This window comes from Panthera uncia (genome assembly GCF_023721935.1).
Source record: "Panthera uncia isolate 11264 chromosome B2 unlocalized genomic scaffold, Puncia_PCG_1.0 HiC_scaffold_24, whole genome shotgun sequence".
NCBI classification, from domain to species: domain Eukaryota; kingdom Metazoa; phylum Chordata; class Mammalia; order Carnivora; family Felidae; genus Panthera; species Panthera uncia.
The window spans coordinates 38576547-38597673 of record NW_026057580.1 but is presented as its reverse complement, the minus strand read 5'-3'; positions in this window follow the sequence as shown (position 1 = coordinate 38597673).

The window sequence follows — 21127 nt, the reverse complement described above, 5'->3', positions numbered from 1 at the left end:
CAGGCTCTGAGCTATCAGCACAGAGCCCGACGCGGGGCTTGAACTCACGGACCGTGAGATCATGACCTGAGCCGAAGTCGGACGCCTAACCGACTGAGCCACCCAGGCGCCCCTAGGTGTGCTATTATAAAGGGACACATGCACCCCCATGTTTATAGCAGCACTATCAGCAATAGCCAAAGTATGGAAAGAGCCCAAATGTTCATCGATGGATGAATGGATAAAGACATGGTACATATATAGAATGGAGTATTACTTGGCAATCAACAAGAATGAAATCTTGCCATTTACAACTATGTGGATGGAACCAGAGTGTATTATGCTAGGTGAAATTAGTCAGAGAAAGACAAATATATGATTTCATTCATATGAGGACTTTAAGACACAAAACAGATGAACATAAGAGAAGGGAAGCAAAAATAATATAAAAACAGGGAGGGGGACAAAACATAAGAGACTCTTAAATATGGAGAACAAACAGAGGGTTACTGGAGGGGTTGTGGCAGGGGGGATGAGCTTAATGGGTAAGGGGCATTAAGGAATCTACTCCTGAAATCTCTGTTGCACCATGTGCTAACTAACTAACTTGGATGTAAATTATAAAAAAATAAGTAAATTATAGAAAAAAAATTTTTTTAAGAAATTAAAAAAAAAGAATTAAGTTAGCCACTACCTGCTCCCCTAAGGTCTTTTATTCAGAGAACCGTATTTTAAAGCTAAAAGTGCCCTTAGATCTCATTCATTTGAACTCCTTCATTTTATAGCTGACTGAGTTGAAACCCAGAGAGTGTAAGTTCTTAAGATGCTTCAGAGGCTCTTCTATCCCACTAGTAAAATAGCCACACTTCAAGAGAGTTTAACCTTTTCTTTCCTCCACCACACTACAGAGCCCTTTCCTTCTTTTTCTACGTTGTGATTACTTCTTATCAGAAGTCTTCCTGTGATTGACACTACCACCCATATATTAATGCGAGCTTACAATTTCTCCTCTTCTTGATGAGAACCACCTGGAAAGCATGTATTACATTTCCTTATCCTCTATAGCCAGTAATAAAATGCCCATTGGATTAAATGGAATTAAGGGGGATTTAATTTCTTTTTGGTTTTCTCTCTATATTACTATACCTATTTGCCCCACTGTGCTTTGCTTAAACTGAAATGTCATCATTGGGAAATACTTCTTTCCCTTTTTTAGCATATTTCATTTAAAGGGTCAGCATTATTTTTAGGATGAGTGTTCTCCATTGTATTTAAGGTATCAAAAAGTATTTTACATATATAAAATATGTGTGTATATATGTGTAGATACATATGTACATTTCATTAAAATCTTCTATGCCTCTTCTCTTTCAAATATGTCCACCTCCCATTTTCTTAGAGAACATGATTAAAAGCCAGACCATTTTTTATGATAAAAATGTAAGTTATTTGGAGATGTACAATGACAGAGTAGGTTACACACATAACCTGAAATTCTTATAATAATCTTTTACTGCTTAGTCCAATTCAAAAGAAATAATGACTTTTAGATCACATAGACTATACAAAGGGGTTTTGCCCTGCTACTGTAGTGATGTCAGCAGAAAATAAAACCCTGCAGATGCTTCTGTTTGAATTAACACAAAAGCTAGTATTGACGCACACAGTGGGAGAGTGGAGGAGTGGCTGAATCATAGGCCCCTGACATTCCTGAAATCTTTTGTAAAATATGAGGTCATACAATAGTCTAAACTCCTTTCCCAAAAAATGTATAGACCGGAGCATTTTTACAACCCATGTGCTCAACACTTTCCTATGGTTAATATGAAAACATGCAACACTATTCCTGAGAGAAGGGGTACATTTCATAATAAAAAACAATGCAATAACAGTAATAATAACACAACAACCCTTTAGAGGGTGCTTCTCACATTCCAAGCGCTTTGCAAACATTCTCTAAATCAAGCCTTGGGAAGAACCCTTAAAAGTAAACATAAACAAATCCATGATACTGATGCAAAAAGTGGTCACAGAGCGAGAGTGTGACTCTAGACTTTTTGATTTTAAACCATGCTATTCAGTTAAATTGTTACTTGTTCCATAAGAAGTATAAACAGACATCTGTATTTCAGTGGAAATGGGGACACATATTTAAGAATGATATTTTTAAGAAATTAATTACTCTTTCCTTGAGCCTCTGAGACAGATGTAGAGTTGCCCTATTTTCCATCTAGTAGAAAACTAAATCAGAGCATTTCTGGGCATATTATTTCTGCCCAAAATTTAAACAAAGCAAATTAATGGAATTTTTCTGTAGGACATTCTCCATGATCAAGTTGCCATTCTGAGAGAACCAAAAAGCACCCTGAGACAGGCTTCTCTACCTTTTAGTAGCAATCAAAATGTCCACTCACTCCCTCCCAAACTCTAATTTTCTAAAGCAAAAGATGTCTAAATAAAATTTGCAAAAATAGAACCTTAATTTCAAGTGTTGTTTTGATTCTTCTCAATTAAATATCAAAATGCCCCAACTCTTTTGTGACCAAAGTCTATCTCCCAGAATGTTTCCTTCACACTAAAAATGTAAAGGGGCGCCTGGGTGGCTCAGTCGGTTAAGCATCCGACTTCAGCTCAGGTCATGATCTCGCGGTCCGTGAGTTAGAGCCCCATGTCGGGCTCTGGACTGATGGCTCAGAGCCTGGAGCCTGCTTCCGATTCTGTGTCTCCCTCTCTCTCTGCCCCTCCCCCATTCATGCTCTGTCTCTCTCTGTCTCAAAAATAAATAAACGTTAAAAAAAATTTTTTAAAAAATGTAGTAAAGCCAAATCCTCCTTAATTTAGAAATACTAGGTTTTCCTCTGGGTTCTTCAAGTTCAGAATAATCAAGAGTGAAAAAGTATCTTCTAACCTCCTTTGAAAGGTAGCTGAAAACAGCTAAGTTAGTTGTTGATACCTTAGTATAAAAAATGAGTTCTCCAGTGTAAAGGCTCCACCATGCATGGCTATTTTAAATACCTCCAGTTACAATGAGGTGGAAATAATTTACAACATTGGTGTTAACTAGACAATGTCAAATGAGGATAGTAGCATGCACTATAAATATTTCCACCTGTAAAGAGGATGATGATTTATCCCAAAGCCCTCTATTTTGTGGACCCCAAGAAGAAAGAAAAGAAAATGGAAGGGACCTAACTCTGGAGCCAGCAGGAATGGACTCAAGTTCTGACTTGATCATTTAAAGCTGCTTGACTTTGAAACAACTAATCTGAGCCTTAGTTGCCTCATTTATAAAGCAGGAATAATAATTCCTACATTACAGATTCATTTTAAGGATTAGAGATATGTTACTTCAAATGTAGTTGATAATAAATGCTCAAAAGACCAAGAGAGTTTGTGGCTTATACAATTTTAGGCAACTATGGTTAGAGGCACAGCGGGAACAAAAAGCCAGGACTGCCTCCCAAACAAGTACTCTTTTTTTTTTTTTTTTTAACGTTTATTTATTTTTGAGACAGAGAGAGACAGAGCATGAACGGGGGAGGGGCAGAGAGAGAGGGAGGCACAGAATCGGAAGCAGGCTCCAGGCTCTGAGCCATCAGCCCAGAGCCCGACGCGGGGCTCGAACTCCCGGATCGTGAGATCGTGACCTGAGCTGAAGTTGGACGCTTAACCGACTGAGCCACCCAGGCGCCCCCCAAACAAGTACTCTTAATACAACGTGACAAAAAATTATTAGAAGCAGGCTCTGTTTGTCCTCATTAATAAGGTTTAAGATTATTTTGTTTCATTTAATTCTTAGGCTCTGTAGCTTTTTGCTTTTTGTTGAGGTTCTTATTTGGTTGGGTTTGGTTGGGTGTGTTTTGTTTTGTTTTTCATTATTTCTAGATGAGAAGAGAAAGAGATAAATTTCTCTTGAAGTAACTGTAAATGCTTAACTGCAAAGTTGAGAGCCCTTGCTACCCCAAAGACACAAAGACACAGAGTCAGCTGTGGGCAGCTCCCGGACTCAGTGAATGCCCCATACACCTGGGAAACATGAAGATCCCATAACAACACACTTGGACACAAATTCTGCACAAAGTGCTGGAAGATGACAGTATAGAGTCAACTTCTTGCTGACTAGTATGGCAAAGACCATCTCATTACTGAAGCTGGAATTAAGAACTCTTGCATACACTTCAGCCAGGAGCCTGAAGTACCATCACTTGCTACAGGGGCCTAGTAGTCTGCAGTCACACAGAAAGCAATCTCAGGATACATGCACCAGGCCCTGGGAAAATTACATCTGTGGACATCCATCCAATGTGACAATCCAGACTTGTTCAACTATTTCAAAACTACTTCTGCTTTAGTTTTCATTTGTTTTCATTATTTGTATTAAATATTGACTAGATACAAAAGAATATTTATAAAAAGCACATGAATTATGAAGAAGAGTGATGCAGATTTTGTACCCACCCACTGCTTAATTTAAGTAAAATGATGATACATTGGAGGCCCCCCTCATGTGCTCCCCAACCCCATTCCGGTTACTCCCTGCTCAGAGCTAACGACAATCTTCTAAGTATACCATTCCCTTGCTCTTCTTTAAAGTTTTACCACATGTCTAAGATAACATTGCTTAGTTTATATGGTTTTGGACATTATATAGAGTCGTATTGTATGTATTTTTCTGTAACTTGCTTTTTTCCTTACAACATCATATTCCTCCTGACAGTCACTAATTTTGGTACTTAATGGTTCTAGTTCTTCACTATTCATGATTCTCTAGGATTCCAGTATGTGAGTGTACCATTATTTATTTGCTCATTTTACTGGTTTTGGATTTCTTATCTGCTTCTATTTTGCCCTGAACATTCATGACCATGTCTCCTGAGGCAGGTGCAGGAGTCACTCAAATCTCTCTCAAACTTTCTCACATGGACTATGCCTTCAGAATCCACATCACTCCACACCCTCACCTTAAAACTACAAGCCTGTGCAAAAATGATACCCGCTTGTGGTTTAACTTACATTTTCAATGATTACTAATGAGGGTGAGCACAATTTCATATATTCATGGGCCATTCACACTTCTTCTTTTGCAAAAATATTAATATATACCTTTGACCTATTTTTCTGTTGTCTTTTTATTACGAAATCTGTTGAGTTGAATTTTAATGCTTTATTGGTTTTGTGTGCTGCAAATATTTTCTTCCCTTTGTGGATTATGTTTCTTCTTGTTCCAAAACATTTGGTGAACGGAGGTTCTTAATTTTAATTTAGAGAAATTCATCTTTCATTTCCTTTGCAGTGCATGCTTGTTTTGCCCTATTTAAGTAATTTTTCACTATTCTGGAAGTTATAAATATATTCTGTCATGTTGTCTTGAAAAGGTTTTATAGGTTTGCCTTTCACATAGAAGTCTTCACAGTTTTGTATGGTTTCTGATTGCTTCAACATAATTTTTAAGTCCTTCCTTTCTTCCCACTTAGTTGTTGTGCTAGCTTTGACCAAAATTAAGTTTATATATTAAGTTTCCAAAATATGTATGCATCTTTTTTGAGGGCATTGCAATTAATCACATTGGTATTTTTATCTATCACTGCACCAGCACCACATTATCTAATTTATTATGAGTTTTCTTTTATCTGGTAATATAAATATTTCCACACTATACTTCTTCAGAGGTATTTTGGCTCTTTGGGGATTTTTTCATTTCTATAGACATGGTTTAGCTTATTAAACCAGAACACCTGTGGGAATTTTTGTTGGGATTGCATTATGTCTATAGATCAACTTATATTAACACTATAGATTAATCTATGGATCAGTTGGCCTTTAAAAATTGAGTGTCCCTATATCCTTTATTTAGATTTGGTGTAATGTCTAGTATACGCTAGTAGTAGAGTTTTATGATTTTTTTCCATGAAGTTCTTACTCATATTGTGTTAGGTTTATTCCAAGCTACTTGTATACATACAACTAAAATAATTTTGCTTAAACTTGAAGTCAATCTCTGTTGGTTACAAAAGATTCCTTTTTTTTTTTTTTGTCTCTACCTGTCTTTATTTTGCCTTGCTTTAATAAATGCTTCCACTGTATAGTAAATTCCAGTTTAACAATTGCAGTGTTTTCCCTAAGCTTACTGAAACCATTACTCACTTCTATTTCAACTGATGTGAAAAGTCAATGTTAATCTAGCTGTTATTTGAAGGTAAGTGTTTTGTGTTTTTTCCTAGCTGCTCCTAAACTTTTTCTTTCATTTTTGACCTTCTATAATTTTACAATAAGTTTATTTCTCTTGCTTGGAATTTGAGAGCTGACTGAGTTTGCAGATTCATGTCTTTAACCCATTTCAGGAAACTCTTGGTTATTGGCTCTTAGGACTTTCCTCTGCCCTATTTGACCTCCCTGTTCTCCTACGTTATTGAATACATTTAGACATTTTCATTTTGTATTCCATGAGTCTTAATTTCTCTTTCAAATTTGCCAGCTATTTGTCTTCCACTGCTCATTTTAGTTAATTTGTTCAAATATATCTTTTATTAATTCTCTTTTCATCAACATCTAATCTTTTCTCAAAACTATCCACTGAATTTTTAGTGTCAACTAAATTCTATTTCTAGGAATTCTATTTTGTTTCTTTTTAAAATCTGCTTGGTCATTTTTAACATCTCTTTTATTTACTTCTTCTATCACTTCATTTTTATCTTTTAGTATATTAAATATTCTATTTTGTATATTGTGTGTCTGAAAATGCCGACACAAAAAGCTTTTGAAGATTTCATTCTGATGTATGTTGTTTCTACTAATTTTCTCTGATAGCATCATGTCAGATCTTTTGTGGTTTTTGACTGACTACTTCTATTTCTTGAAACTTTTTCAGTGGGGATTTTTTAGTCCTATGGTAAAGGTAGATTCTTCCAGAGATGATGTACATTTGCTTCTTTCAAGAACTTCAGGATACCAGCTCAGAATTGTCCTAAACTGGCTAAGCTAGTGATTTATTGTTTCTCAACTACCTAAGTACTGTGAATTCAGGCTACAAACCTGTTTAGAGCTGTCTCTTAGCTATGAATTCTCAGGAAGATTCCTTTCCCTCTATTTAGTACCATGGCTCAAATCCAAGAGTTATCCTTTAGTTATACTGGGATGGAAGGAAGCAGCATGTTTACTTTACCCTTACACAGAAGGTATGTGCTTTCAGTGTTTCTGTTTTATGTCGAGGAGGTCCTTTGACTACTCTTAGTGGTCCCTGATCTTTGACTCTTGTCATCTCTGTACCCTATGAGAATGAAAACAAGGTCCAACTCAGTGGGTTGGGCAAGTTTCTAAAAAGTAAAATCTGATTTCCACACTCCATTTACCTTCTAGTTTCAATGTTCCACTTAGCCTATCTAATTTCCTACTTTCATTTAGCTTTAGACACTGATTATTCTTTTCTTGCTAATGCCAAGTTAGCTCATTTTAAAAGACTGTTTCTATATTTTTCAGGGGGGTTGTTTTGTTTCATTTCGTTTTACTTTTTTTAAGTGGAGTACTGATCTAGGGCACCCAATTCACAATGATATTATATATAGTCACACATACTTTGACATAAATATACCAAACCTATCAAACATGCTACATGTAAAAGTTAAGTAACCAACGATGAAATCTTCTAGGCAGGAAGAGTCGAAGGCAGAGTGGAAGGCAGGCGGGAGGCAGAGTGATGAGGATGAGAATGAGAAAAAGAGGGGCACCTGGGTGGCTCAGTGAGTTAAGCTTCAAACTCGGCTCAGGTCATGATCTCACAGTTCATGAGTTTGAGATCTGCATTGGGCTCTGTGCTGACAGCTCAGAGCCTGAAGCCTGCTTGGGATTCTGTGTCTCCCTCTCTCTCTGCCCCACCCCCACCTGCATTCTGTCTGTCTCTCTCTCAAAATTAAACATTAAAAGAAAAAGAAAGTAAAACTAATGCACAGTAGTTTTGCACTTCAGAGCTAAGATTCAACATTCAGTCTATAAAATCACACAAATGTAAAATATATTGATCACTGTTTCTTTGATCAACTCTCACTCACTCCTGAGGACTTGTTCGTTGTTTGAAAATATAAGCTGACTGTCTAAATACACACGCACACACACACACACTTGAATTTTTAAAATTTAAAGAACATAAGATACAACCCTACTATGGTCTTTAAATGTTAGTATTTGTTATAAAACTGAGTCAAAAAAATTTACTGAATCTGTTAAATTTCCTCATATTTTCTCTATTATTCATACCTCAACTTAATATGAAAAAGTAGCTCTGCTAGTCTAGTATATTGATAATAATCCTTTGCTTTCCACCACAACCAGTGATAGGATAGTGCCTGAGAGCAACATAAAACCTCTTAAAAAGCTAAGTAGAAATTCTTCAGAAGTGATGAAAATTTTTAGTAAAAGAATCACACTGTTTAAGTTAATTTCTCTTCTTTTCAGTGAAGCACAATAGTCAGGTGGCAATAACATAATTCTTTAAAACATTACTGATGATTTTTTATTTGATTGATATAAAAGGGAAAATATAAGTCAATTTCAGCTTGATTAATTCAAAACCAATTTAGAATTCATAATACAAAAAAAAACCCTCCCCCCACCACACACACACAAAAACATTCTTAGAACTCTTAGAAACTAAACAACTAGAATTGCAAGGAAAAGAATTACTTTCCTATGCTTTTCTCAAAGGAAAAGAGACAAAGAAATAGAAATCACATAGGAGGAATTTAACTTGTAGGAACCCTACAACCCAATTTTTTGTGCAACCTATAACTACAATACTTCACCATACAGATTCATTTTCAAAAAGAGAGTTTCGAAGGCCTAAAAGCTCCACCTGTAGTGGCCAGTCACACACACAGATTCGTGACACCGAGGCTTTTCTTTCCAGGAAGCAGCTTTATTCGTGCCAGCACAGACTCAGCAGGCTAAGACCCCAAAAGGCTGAGCCCCGAGCTCGGTGGGGGGCTGCCTTGTGTACAATTTTTGCTCCTTTGTCTCCCATATATGGTAACATACAGTATGAATGAGCGGTCTATGTTACAGAGTCGTGGGGAAGGTCGCGCACACACACGGATAGCTAGGTTGCCTTCCCTTGCCTTGAGGCTTTCACCACATTCCTTAGGAAGGGGCTCTACCACATTTCCCCCCTTTGATGCTCAGACCACCTATTTTGGGTCAAAGAGCATCATCTTGGTTTAGAAGTTTATATTTCCATAACATCATCACATGTTTTCTTTGTATGGCAGATGCCTCTGGGCATCATCTTGGTTTAGAAGTTTTTTGTATGGCAGATGCCTCTGAGCATCATCTTGGTTTAGAAGTTTATATTTCCATAACATCATCACATGTGTAGCCATTTTCCTTTCGACCATTACCTCAATGAGGCTGGAGACAGACCATATAACCAGGGGAGCTAGGCAAGGTAGAATTAAGCAAGATCCCAAAATCAAGAGGATAATACCTATGAGGGTTTTGAATCCCCTCAGAGTTGAAAAACATCTTTCAAATAACTCCCCAGGGTCCCAACCTTTCCAGGTCTGGACTGGGACATGAGCACCCTTTCTCATTCGATCTCACCCGATCTCATTTGATCTCTATGATTTTTCCTTCACCACCTATCTGTAGGCAGCAGTTGCTCAGGTTAAACTTTCCACAAACTCCTCCCTCAGAAGCAAGAGTAATCCAAGGCCAAGTGATTTTGATAGACAGCATTGCACATTTTGGTTTGCTGCTTGGCTAGCAAGTTGAGAGCTCTGGCAGTTTCATTGGTTATAATTTCTGCAACTACTTGCAGTCTGATTATGTGGTTTAGCGTGTAAATGGGAGTGCAGTAGCCCCAGGACCCAACCTCTGCCCATGTGGCAGGGCCATAACATTGGATTATACGCTCAGGAGGCCATTTATCATCTTTCCAATTGCCAATTTGTAGGGCATGTCGTTTCCTTTGAGTCTCCCTGTCCCCATACACTTGGACTCCCAAATGTTCCCCTCTGGCAAATGGGAGCAGGAAGAAAGATGGATGAATAGTTGCCAGCACACATGACCATGATCAGCCTGACCGTACTGTATAGGCTATCCTTCCACATATCCAGTATAGTCCACCTGGGGCCTGCTATTCGATGGCTGCATCGACATTGTCCCAGCACTCTCGGAGATGAGAGAAGTTAGACAAGGGGTGTGGGTCTGGCTCAAGATCAGAGGTGATCTATGGTCCTCCACCATTGGGTTTCCCATGCAGTTGAGTTAGAAAATCTTTGGGCTAGGCATGTTAAGCTTTCAACAGAGATGGTGAACTTTCTTCCCCATTGGGCAAGGCAGTTTTTCCTGATAATTAAGGTTTTGAGGAGCCAAACCCCAGCAGTAGGACTGGGGTATTCTGTCCCATTATAAGGTCCATGAAGATCTAACTCTCTAGCCCCCCATGGCCATTGATCCCCCATGTTGATTCCCCTGCATACACAGCAAGAAGATATCTTTAGACACTGGGCTATAGTCTCTGCTAGGGCTAGAAACAAGTTCCTTGTGTGACTGAAATGAGAGAGGGTCTACTTCTTATTTCTTCATAGAAGGAGAGGAAGCCTTGATGGGATGTGGTTGGATGGATGGTAATGACTCCCTTGAAATATAGCACAGTCCCTGGGTCTCTGCCTCACCCATGGATCTGGATGCCGATTCAGGTGCCCCATTGCCATTTGGAATCTCCTGGGTTAATGATGGTAAAATTAACAGGGTTACAGTCCTTTGATTGACAACCTGATGTAGCGGCCTCCATCTGAAGGAGCGCTGTTGTACCTTCTTTTTGCCAAGTAGGCCATGAAACGCATCTCCAACTGGGGCATGAAAACTCAGGTGTATAGGCACATAAACTGTTTTCCTCACACATGTATTTGTCATTGAGTTGGTATTTCCGCTCCCAATCTAAACCTCCACATAGTATATCAAGAGTCCTTGGGTCCTCTATGACAAGTGCCTGCTTTTTTTGTATGACAGATGCCTCTGGGCCAATAGCTATAACTGCACATATATCAAACATCATTGACACTGGTCATTTGGGGTTAGCAATTTGTGTCCAGCTGACCAAGGCCCCCCACTCTTGGTAGGGTCAGACTTCTAACCAATCTTTACTGGGGGAGTACTGTGGGTCAAAGCAAGTATATTGACTCGCCCATTGGTGAATAGGTGGTCTCATTGTGTCCACAGGACCCCAGGACTTTTCCTTGGCATGAGAAGTGGGTATGGTATACTAAGGTCCAAGTGACTCCCTGGCCTGACCTGGTTATGCGAATACATGGGTCACATGATGAGGAATCTAGGTCTACAGAAGGGGTCCAGATTAGAAGCAACCAGTATCAATGAAGCATCCTATCCATAAAAGGAAGGTGAATGCTAACAGAAACCTCTGACCACAATCTCAGCCGGCCAGGGCAGCCTCTGCCAATCCTATGGTGAAAAGTAGAGCAAGAATCACAGTAACAGTGAGACACAAGGGGTGGCAGGGCATCACAGTAAGGAAACAGACATAGAAAAATAAGGACAGTCTATTTGTTCCACTGGACTGTCGATTCCTCAAGCTTCTGCCATGCATAGTCAGCTTCCAGAGTGACTAAAGCAGGGCTGCAGTCTCCCAGAGCCTCTGGAGTTTCAGATTGCTTCTTCTGTATGGTCAGCTTGCACAGCGTTGATAGATCAGGAATGCACTCCCAGTTTCGAGATGTGGGCTTCACTCTGCTGTGGTGAATCTGGGGACGCACCTCAGCTACCTTTACTGCAGAAGGGGTGGACAAAATGACAGTGAATGGGCCCCTCAAGGGGGGTTTTAGGGGTTGGAAATTCCTCTCCTTCACCCATACAAGCATCTCCTGTTTCAAAGGGGTGAACATCTGTGGTCAGACTCACAGTGGTGTAACCCACTTAACCCCCTTAACCCAGTGGTGTAAAGTGTTTAGGGTAGAGCCAAGGGCCCACATCTGTTGCCTTAGGGTTAGATTGCCTATCTCATTTAGATCCCCCTTATGTCCTTGATAATGGGGTGGAGGGTGCCCATAAGGATTTCATAATGGGAGAACCCCATCTGCTTAGTGGGGCTACACCTGATTCTTAACAAGGCACTTGGCAACCTTGTTGGTCCCAGTGTAAGTGGGTTTCCTGACATAGTTTACTTAATTGCAGCTTCAGGGTTCGCTTTATTCATTCCACCTTCCTGGAGCTCTGGAGTCGGTTTGCTGTAACTTCCAGGTGGTCTTTACCCCCTTTGCCAGCAGCCACACCACCTCACCATGAACACTGGCCTATTATCTGATCTCATAGTAATAGGGATCCCAAATCAAGGAATGATTTCTTTTAGAAGAAGTAGGACCACTTCATGTGCCTTTTCTGTTGGATTAGGGAAGGCTTCCACCAGGCCTGAGAAAGTGCACACAAAGACCAACAGATATTTACAGACTCGGAAGCTCAGTGAAGTCTGCCATCATATTTTCAAATGGGGCTCCCCTGACACTCTGCACCCAGGGGCAGCCTTGGGTCCCTGACATGGGTTATTCTGGACACACATTTCACATTGCTCACATACTGCTCAGGCTACACTGCAGAGTCGAAGGATATAGAAATGGTGGCTTGACATAGTTTCGAGAGATGTCCAGCTAATAAGGGTTTCCTGATGAAACTGCTTGACAAAAGCTGGAGCTAGGGCCTCAGGAATTGCTACTCAGCCATCTTCAAATTTCCACCATCCACCTGGGAGGTAGTTTCTGTTTTCAGTCTTAAACCAGGTACTCTCATCTTGTGAGTAATTCAGGTCCCATTCTGCCAGTGGACTCGGGAACAGTGCGGTGGTTAAAGCTGCTGATTCCGCTGTTCCTTTGGAGGCTGCAAGCTTTGCCTCTAGGTCTGCCTTATGGTTTCCCTGTGTAGCCATGGTGTCTCCCCCTTGATGTCCCCAACAATGCATGACTGCCACTCTTTTAGGGGCCCACTCAGTGTCTAAGTTCAAGGATTTCCTTACCACACTTTATATCTTTTCCTCCTGAGTTTATTGGATCCTTCTCTTTATATAAAGCCCCATGTACTTGGAGGGTGGTGAAGGCATACCTAGAGTCTGTGCATATATTAACACGTATCCCTGTCACCCATTGAAGGGCTCAGATTAGTGTGACGAGCTCTGCTTTTCGTGTGCCTAAGTACTTTTTGGCAGGGGTTTTGCCTCAATGACAGAATTCAGGGTCACCATGGAGTACCTTGCAAGGCATTCTCCCTCTTTCACAAAACTACTACGGTCGGTGAAACACTCAGCATCAGGGTCCTTGAGAGGCTCATCCCTCAAGTCTGGTCAGCTGGAGAACATCTCATCCATGACTTCATTGCAGTCATGATCTGGTTGACCTGGCCCAACAGGCAGTAGGGTTGCAGGGTTTAGGGTCCACACTACTTCTAGATGAATGTGCGGATTCTGACATAGCATTCCCTGATATCTGATCATCCAGGCATTGGTTAGCCAACATTCTCCCTTGTTTCCATTAGTGTCAATACTGAATGTGGCAAGTGGACTGTCAATTATTTTCCCATAGTTAACCAGTCAGCCTCAGACACTAAGAGGGCCATGGCTGCAAGTGCCGGTAGGCAGGATGGCCAGCCTTGGGCAACAGAGGCAAGCTTGGAGAGATATGCCACTGGGTGATGCCATGACCCCAATGTCTGGGTTAGGACTCCCACAATGATGCCAGTACGTTCATGAACATACAGGAAGAAGGGCTTAGACATGTCTGGGAGCCCCAGACCAAGTGCATTGGTGAGGGCCCATTTGATCTCTTCAAAGGCCCTTTGCTGTGCTTGCTCCCATAACAGTGGTTCCTGCTCTTCCCCTTTTGTGGCTTCATAAAGGGGTATTAACAGGACTGAGAAGGTAGGTATCCAAATTCTACAGAAACCTGTAGCTCCCATTTCTACAGAAACTCTCAAACCTGACATTGGGTCAACAGGACTTGGATTGAACAAATGGCCTGTTTTCTCTCTGGGCTGAGTTGGCATTGCCCCTGGGACAGATAAAAGCCAAGGTACTTGATCTTCTTCTGACATATTTGGTCTTTCTTTTCCTTGAGACCTTACAGCCAGTTTCCCATAGGAGGGTAGGGAGCTGTGGAGTTCCTTCCTTGCAGTCCTCCTGAGACATTCCAGCTGCAGGAAGTCATCTACGTGCTGAAGCAGGACACAGCCATGTTGATCCGCTGGGAAGGCTCTTAGGTCCGAGGCTAATGCAGTGCCGAAAATGGTTGGGAAGTTTTTGAACCCCTGAGGCAATCTGGTCTAAGTCAGCTGGCCCTTGTCACCATTTTCAGGATTCTCCCACTGGAAGCCGAAGATCAGTTGATGCTGGGGGGACAGGTGGACGCAGAAGAAGGCATCCTTGAGATCTAGGCATGTGAAGAAGGCAGCTTTGGTGGGGATAAGACCCAAAAGAGTGTATGGGTTCAGGACAACAGGGTGCAGGGTGACAGCGACCTGGTTTATTGTGTGCAGATCTTGGACCAGCTGATAGTCATTGGTGCCCGGCTTCTGGACAGGTAGGAGAGACGTGTTGCAAGATGACTGACAGGGTCAGAGGATCCTGGATTTTATAAGTCTCTCCAGGTGCTTCTGCATCCCCATCTGTGCCTTACAAGGGATGAAATATTGTTTTTGGTGGATGGGCCCGGCCCCTGGCTTTAATTGTACAATTACTAGAGAAATGTTCCAGGCCAGTCCTGATGGGTTGTCCTCAGCTCACACACCCCAGTACCCTGAAAGGCAGCTCAGGTCCCTGTTGTGTCTCCTCCATGAGACTGTAGAGGTGCTACTCTTCCTCTTGGGGAATTGTGAGAGTCATAATCTTTCCTTCTGGCTTTTGTAGGGTCAGAGCAGCTTGTCCATGGGAGTTGAAAGTTATCTGGGCCTGCAGCTTTCCCAACAGGTCCCATCTCATTAAAGTCACTGGGCAGTCAGGGAGGTACAGGAATTCATGGATGACTTCATGGCTGCCTAAATTGCACCATTAAGGCAGCAGGAAGGGACAGCTTGTCCGATTGCCCATGGTCTCCATAATGGTGGCTTGCCTCTGAGAGAGGGAGCCCACAAGTGTTCCACCCCAGTATCCACCATGAAGTTGATGGGTCCACCCCCCCACATTCATGTGGATCACAGGCTCTTGGGAACCTAACGAAATAGAACTCAGTCTGTCCTAGTCCTCCTCATAGTCGTCCATGGAGGCTAGCCCCATAAAATCATCTTTGGGGGCCCCATGAGGCTGTGATGCTGGTTGGTACCCACCCAGGACCACATGGCCTTTTTCTGCTTGGGGCCTGCTGAGAATTAGCCACAGGGGGCACTCATTTTTCCAGTGGCCCTCCTGACGACAGTGAATACACTGGTTCCATCCTAACCTTGGTCCTGGGCAGATGATCCTTCCCACCATTCCCCTTTTTGGCCCTGGCCCCGTCTCTCTGGGGCACCTTTCCAGGAGCATTCTGACTGTTCCACCAAAGCAGCAGCTAACAAATCTGCCTTTTTCTGTATCTTCAGGCAGATGTTCTTCCCTCCACACCACCTGGTCATGGTTGACAAACACCTTAGTTGCTACTTCCTTCCAGCAACTGACTGGCATTCATGCTGGTGAAACCCTCTAGCTTTTGCAGCTTGCAATGGATGTCCCCTTGGACCTGACCTATGAAAGCTGCATTGACCATCCACTGGTAACGGGTGTCTCTGGATCAAAAGGGGTATAGAGATGAAATACCTCATATTGCCTCTTACAGATCTGGTTCAGGCTCTCCTGAGGTCCCTGGAGCACTTCTGATGTTTTACTCATATTTATGGCCTCTCCCCTGCCTTCCTTCATTCCATTTAGAAGGGCTCCTTGATACCGTTCAGTCCTTGTGAGCCCTCCATCTACGCTTGAGTCATTTGGGTCCATTTGGGGTCTTCCTTAGGAAAGTGACCCGAGCATAAGCCTGGTGTCTAGTGTCCCAGCCAGGGCATTCTCCTCTAACCATTTTTAGGGCCACCTGAGTAATTAGGCGGCACTCCTCACTGTCAAAGAGGATCAGGAGGAGTTGGTGGCAGTCTGTCCAGGCAGGTTTATGGGTTTGAATTATGGACTGCATTAGTTCAATCATAGCCTGAAGCTTCTCCTTATAGGAGAGAGTATGGTGCTTCCAATTTAGGAGGTCCTTAGTGGTAAAGGGTTGGTATACAAAATACACTGGCCTCCTTGGATCTGGCCTTCCTGATCACAACAGACAGGTCTCCTAGTTTCCGTCAGTGACATCTGTAGGGCTCCCTGGTGTTGCTGCAGGGAGGGACTGTCTCTGCTGGCCTGATCTCCTAGTTGTCTTCCAGAAGAGGTGTATGGGGTCAGGACTGATGATCTAGGTGAGCCGCTCACATCCAGAGTGGCTGGTGGTGCTAGAGGTGGCGAGCCCTCAGGACTAGGGGCAGACTCTGGTAGGTTTTCAGCAGCCAGGGCAGCTGGAATTACGGTGGGCAGTGGGGAGTACAGTGGGACATATGGCAGTGGGGTCCCCTCAGGCTCTCCCAACAGTATGGGTTTTTCAGTTTTTGGCTGGCATTTGGAGGAAGCCATCACAACTTTATAGTTCTTTTCAATACAGACTTTTAGCCAAGGCGGCCAGGATAGAACCAGGTGTTACCAACAGTCAATGTAAGGAGATTGGTCAGGGTGGCCTGGATCCCCCACATGACCCTGAACACTCAGCCAACTAGTTCCTTATCCAGCCCACCCCGAACAATGGCCAATCAATTTCGCAGAATGTCTGGAGCTTTCAGGAAGTTAATTTCACACCATAATCTCCTGAATATCCCTTTTTGAAATTCCTCAACATACATTCTAGGAGAGTCAGTTTACTCTGCTCTCCACCCATTTCATCCCATAAGGGACAAATTTCATGCACAAGAGAGGAAAAAGGGGGAAGTAGGGACTGACTTGAAGAAGATACACACTTGCTTCATCCGTTTCCAGCCGCTCTCTTCTTGGAGATATTTCAGGTGCCTCTTAGCATTGGTGGGTTCAGAATTAAACCCTGACCTGGATCAGACTCCTGAGGAAGTCTGATAACACCCTAAGCCATATGAGGTAGCCACAGAACCATGGATCATATGAGGTAGCCACAGAACCATGGATCAGCACTCAACACTCACTTTGGCCCACTGGTCAGGTCAGAAACTTGCCACTGTCTGTCTCATTCACACACAATCACACAGCAACCCCAATCCACTGCCCAGTGCCCAGCCCCTTGGAGCTGAGATTTCGGAACTACTCGGGCAACTCTGGGAAGGTAATCAGGCTTCCCTTCTGCCTGTTAGGGGCAGGTCTACCAAAACTAACCCGGGTTCTTCCACTCTGACGGGAAGCTCTCCCTGAGCTGGCTCCTGGGCCTCACTGGGTTCTTTTGTGCATCCAGGGCCCTTGTCCTGGTGCACCGGGAGAGGCTAGTCTCCTGTGGATGAAGCAGTCTTGTGGCACCAGGTGAAGTCACCTCTCCCAGTGCCCCAAGGTTCATACCCTGGTGACAAGGGAAATGAAACACAGTCTCCACCTCCAGGGCAAGCCCTCCATGAAATGTAGCAGCCAGTCACACACAGAGATTTGGGACACAGAGGCTTTTCTTTCTAGGAAGCAGCTTTATTTGTGCTAGCACATGTTCAGTGGGCTAAGACCCAACAGGCTGAGCCCCAAGCACAGCAGGAGGTTGCCTTTGGTATAACGTTTGCTCCTTTGTCTCCCATATACGGTAACATACAGTATGAATGGGTGGTCTATGTTACAGAGTCATGAGGAAGGTCACGCACAAACACATAGCCAGGTGGCCTTCCCTTGCCTTGAGGTTTTCACCACATTCCTTATGGAGGGACTCTACCACACACCTTCTCTACCCAGCTTCCAAGGCACAAGGCTTGGTGGAAGGACAACGGGCTGTGTGGATAAGCTGTGGAGCTGGTAGTAGTAACCGAGGCTTAAGTAGTAACTGCTTAAATAAGTGGCAGAGCTGGGTCCGCAACACAGATTTTCTTGACTATAAGTTGGTGCTTTTTTAGCTGCTTTACAACTACCTCTAGTGTATATACAGAAAAACAATAAACTTGAATTTTTGCTAATTTGCTCTTACCTATTATCCAGTACTAGGAAAGTATAAGCATATTAAGAAAATTTTTTATGAGGATACATAAAATACTTTTAGAATAGGATACTTTTAGAATCCTAAAAGTTCAAAAGCTAGATTTTCATGATTTCACATTTAAAACTCAACTAAAGAATTCCCTCTCATCTAACCACCTGCTATAGAATTACTCCATTGTTAACGCCTTCTTTTTATTCATTAATGTTTTGAATACATTTGAGCAAGAATAGAACAATGTCTTGAGATGTCTGATGATTCCTACCTCATCCTGAATTTAGTAAAGTTAACTTTTTTCTTGTCTTTTTGTGAAGTATTTCTGCATCATATTTGGAAGATCTTAGAAAAGAAAATAACACAGAAGCATGATTAAAAAAAAAAAAACAACTGATTTACTTACAGGAAGTGCCAAGAGATTCTTATTCAGATTTCTGACTTCATTTCTGATGATGGATGAGAGCTGACAACCCCATCTAGGTGTTTTCTTGCATTGCTGATCAAAATGAGAAAGCAGAAAAGCAGGAAAACAGTTTATTAAGGCAGTAAAATCCTATTTAAAATATTTATTTCAAAGACACTTACTGCATTAGCATCTGGGTGTCCATACTGATGTCAGAATTAAAAAGGAGGTGAACTTTTCTCCCCTTGGGAGTCACATCAGGTTTAAGAGATTATTTTAAAGGAGCAGGAAATGCCTATATTTTAGAAGATACTGCTCAGAACTTTTATAAGTGGATTAGAAGACAGTATGAGGAAAGAGTCAAAGCTTAGATCTACATAGTACGGTTAGTCATTTCATTCAGGTAAGAAAAACCTAAAGCATCTATTAAGTATCTGGTGGTAATGATAGAAATAGCCACATATGTAATTCATTTAATTCTCATTGTAATCTTATGTAGTAGGAATTATAATAAGATTATAACAAGTAAAAGAAGGCAAATTCTTCTAACTGCGCTCTCTCCCGCAATGAAGCATAATGCTCAAAGGTCTTAATGAGTTTCCTTTTAACTTCCTTGTTGGTGTTGTTTAGCCTTAGCTTGCAAGGTAAGAGGCGATATCACATAAAGGGAAAAAGTTGAATTGTTTCAGCGAGAGCTACATTTTGCAAGCTGACTTCAACAATTCTGTGTCACAACAGTTGCTTCACCCATCTCAGCCATCATTTCCTCCTCTATTTTTACAAAGATAGTAACACCTATTTTATAAGGCTAATGAGGGTTAGACTTACACAGTTGTGGTTAAATTAGCAGACATAATAGAAAAAGAAAAAGATATTCTCTGTGATTTGGAGCTTCTATTAAGTCTTCAGAAATACCAATAGTGAAAGTTTTATTTTTCTGATAAAAATATGTCATCCCATTTTCTTGAAATGATATCTTGTGTCCATTAATATTGGCTTTTGTAAAGATTTGAGGTGTATGTGAACAGAAGTAGAGGAAGGGAGGATCTCCTAACAAGTCAATAGCAGTGTTAAGGAAAACCAGAGCCAGACTGAAGTTAAAATGGTGAAAACAGATTTTATTCAGGAACTATTCCAGTAAAGGAGAAGAGACCTCAGTATATAACCTGATTCCATTCCAACACAGCACGGACAAGTAGGGATTTATAGACAAGGGCAGAGTGGGGGGAAAATTACTAGGAGGGATAAGGAATCTAATCAATGTCAAGGGGGATCAGTATCAAGGGTGGAGATTGTTGCTAAATTGAGTAAGCAATATTTGGTAATACTAAGTGATGACAAGATGAACAAGTCCAAAGGTCAAGCCCTAGTTGAAAAGAGGATACAGAGGAGGCTGACCAAAGACAAGGAGCAGGTCTTGTCAATGGGATAGAAGTGTGGGCAGTTTTTAAATTACAAATCTGATTATCTTGATAAATAGAGAACTATTCAGCTGTTCTATTTCTTCCTATAATCAGTTTTGCTAAGCTGTATTTTTCTAACTCATCATTTCACCAAAATGTTCAAATACACAACATTAAATACCAGGCACACTATCCAGACCCCTGTTCTCCTCCATCCTGGCCCCGTAATTCTTTAATATCTTATTAAGGTACACTGATACCTTCTAGTAGATTTTGTGTCTTTCCAGATTTTTTAGCTAAATTTAATGGGGTATTTTATTTGAAATACTAGTCTGCCTTAACCAAGAGCACTGCCTATTTGTTCTTCCTCCTCCCCTGAAATGTGATATCTGTAAGAATAAAATAATGACTATGTCACTATTACATCTCCAGTGCTTAGAAGAATGCATAGAGTAGCTGCACAACAAATATTTATGAATTATTAAATAATTCTTCCATTTCAACATTATCAATCATTCTTCTTGAATCAGCAACTTTCCAAACACTCATTTCCAGAAAGAAAGCATTTCAGAGGCCCAAAGTTTTGGCTGGCTACTGCATAGCTTTCAGATCTACAACTAGAGTAATTGGGTAGCTATCCTTTCTAATCATTTCTGCAAAAGCCCCAGGAGTGCTAAATTCATTGACCATTATAAAATGCTTTATCATCTCTAAAATTAAGGTTAGAAAGTGCCAAATTATATGCTTAATTAAAACAGCTTTAATTCCATGTGGATTTAAGATTAATGTTGCTGTGCAAAAAGTAGAAGCATTAGGGACTTTCCATGTGAGAATAATATTAACTATTGTGTTTGAAGTTGACAAGTCTTTCATCTGATAAATTCTAAGAGTGCGAAGACGTTTGAAATGCCTATTTATTCCCAGTTATTTCCCCAAGGAGCTTAAAAAGATTTTTCCAAACAAGATAACTTTTACCTTCATTTAAAACACAGTTCAGATATTACTATACCAATTTATATATGAGAAGAAAAACAGAGATGCCATAAACTTATCCAAGGTCACAGAAGGTAGTCAATAATTTTCAGATTCATAGTCCTATCTCTTCACTGGGCTCTAAGCTGCTATATAAGTGGTAGAGTTTAAAATGATTTAACAGGGAGCATCTGAAAGGA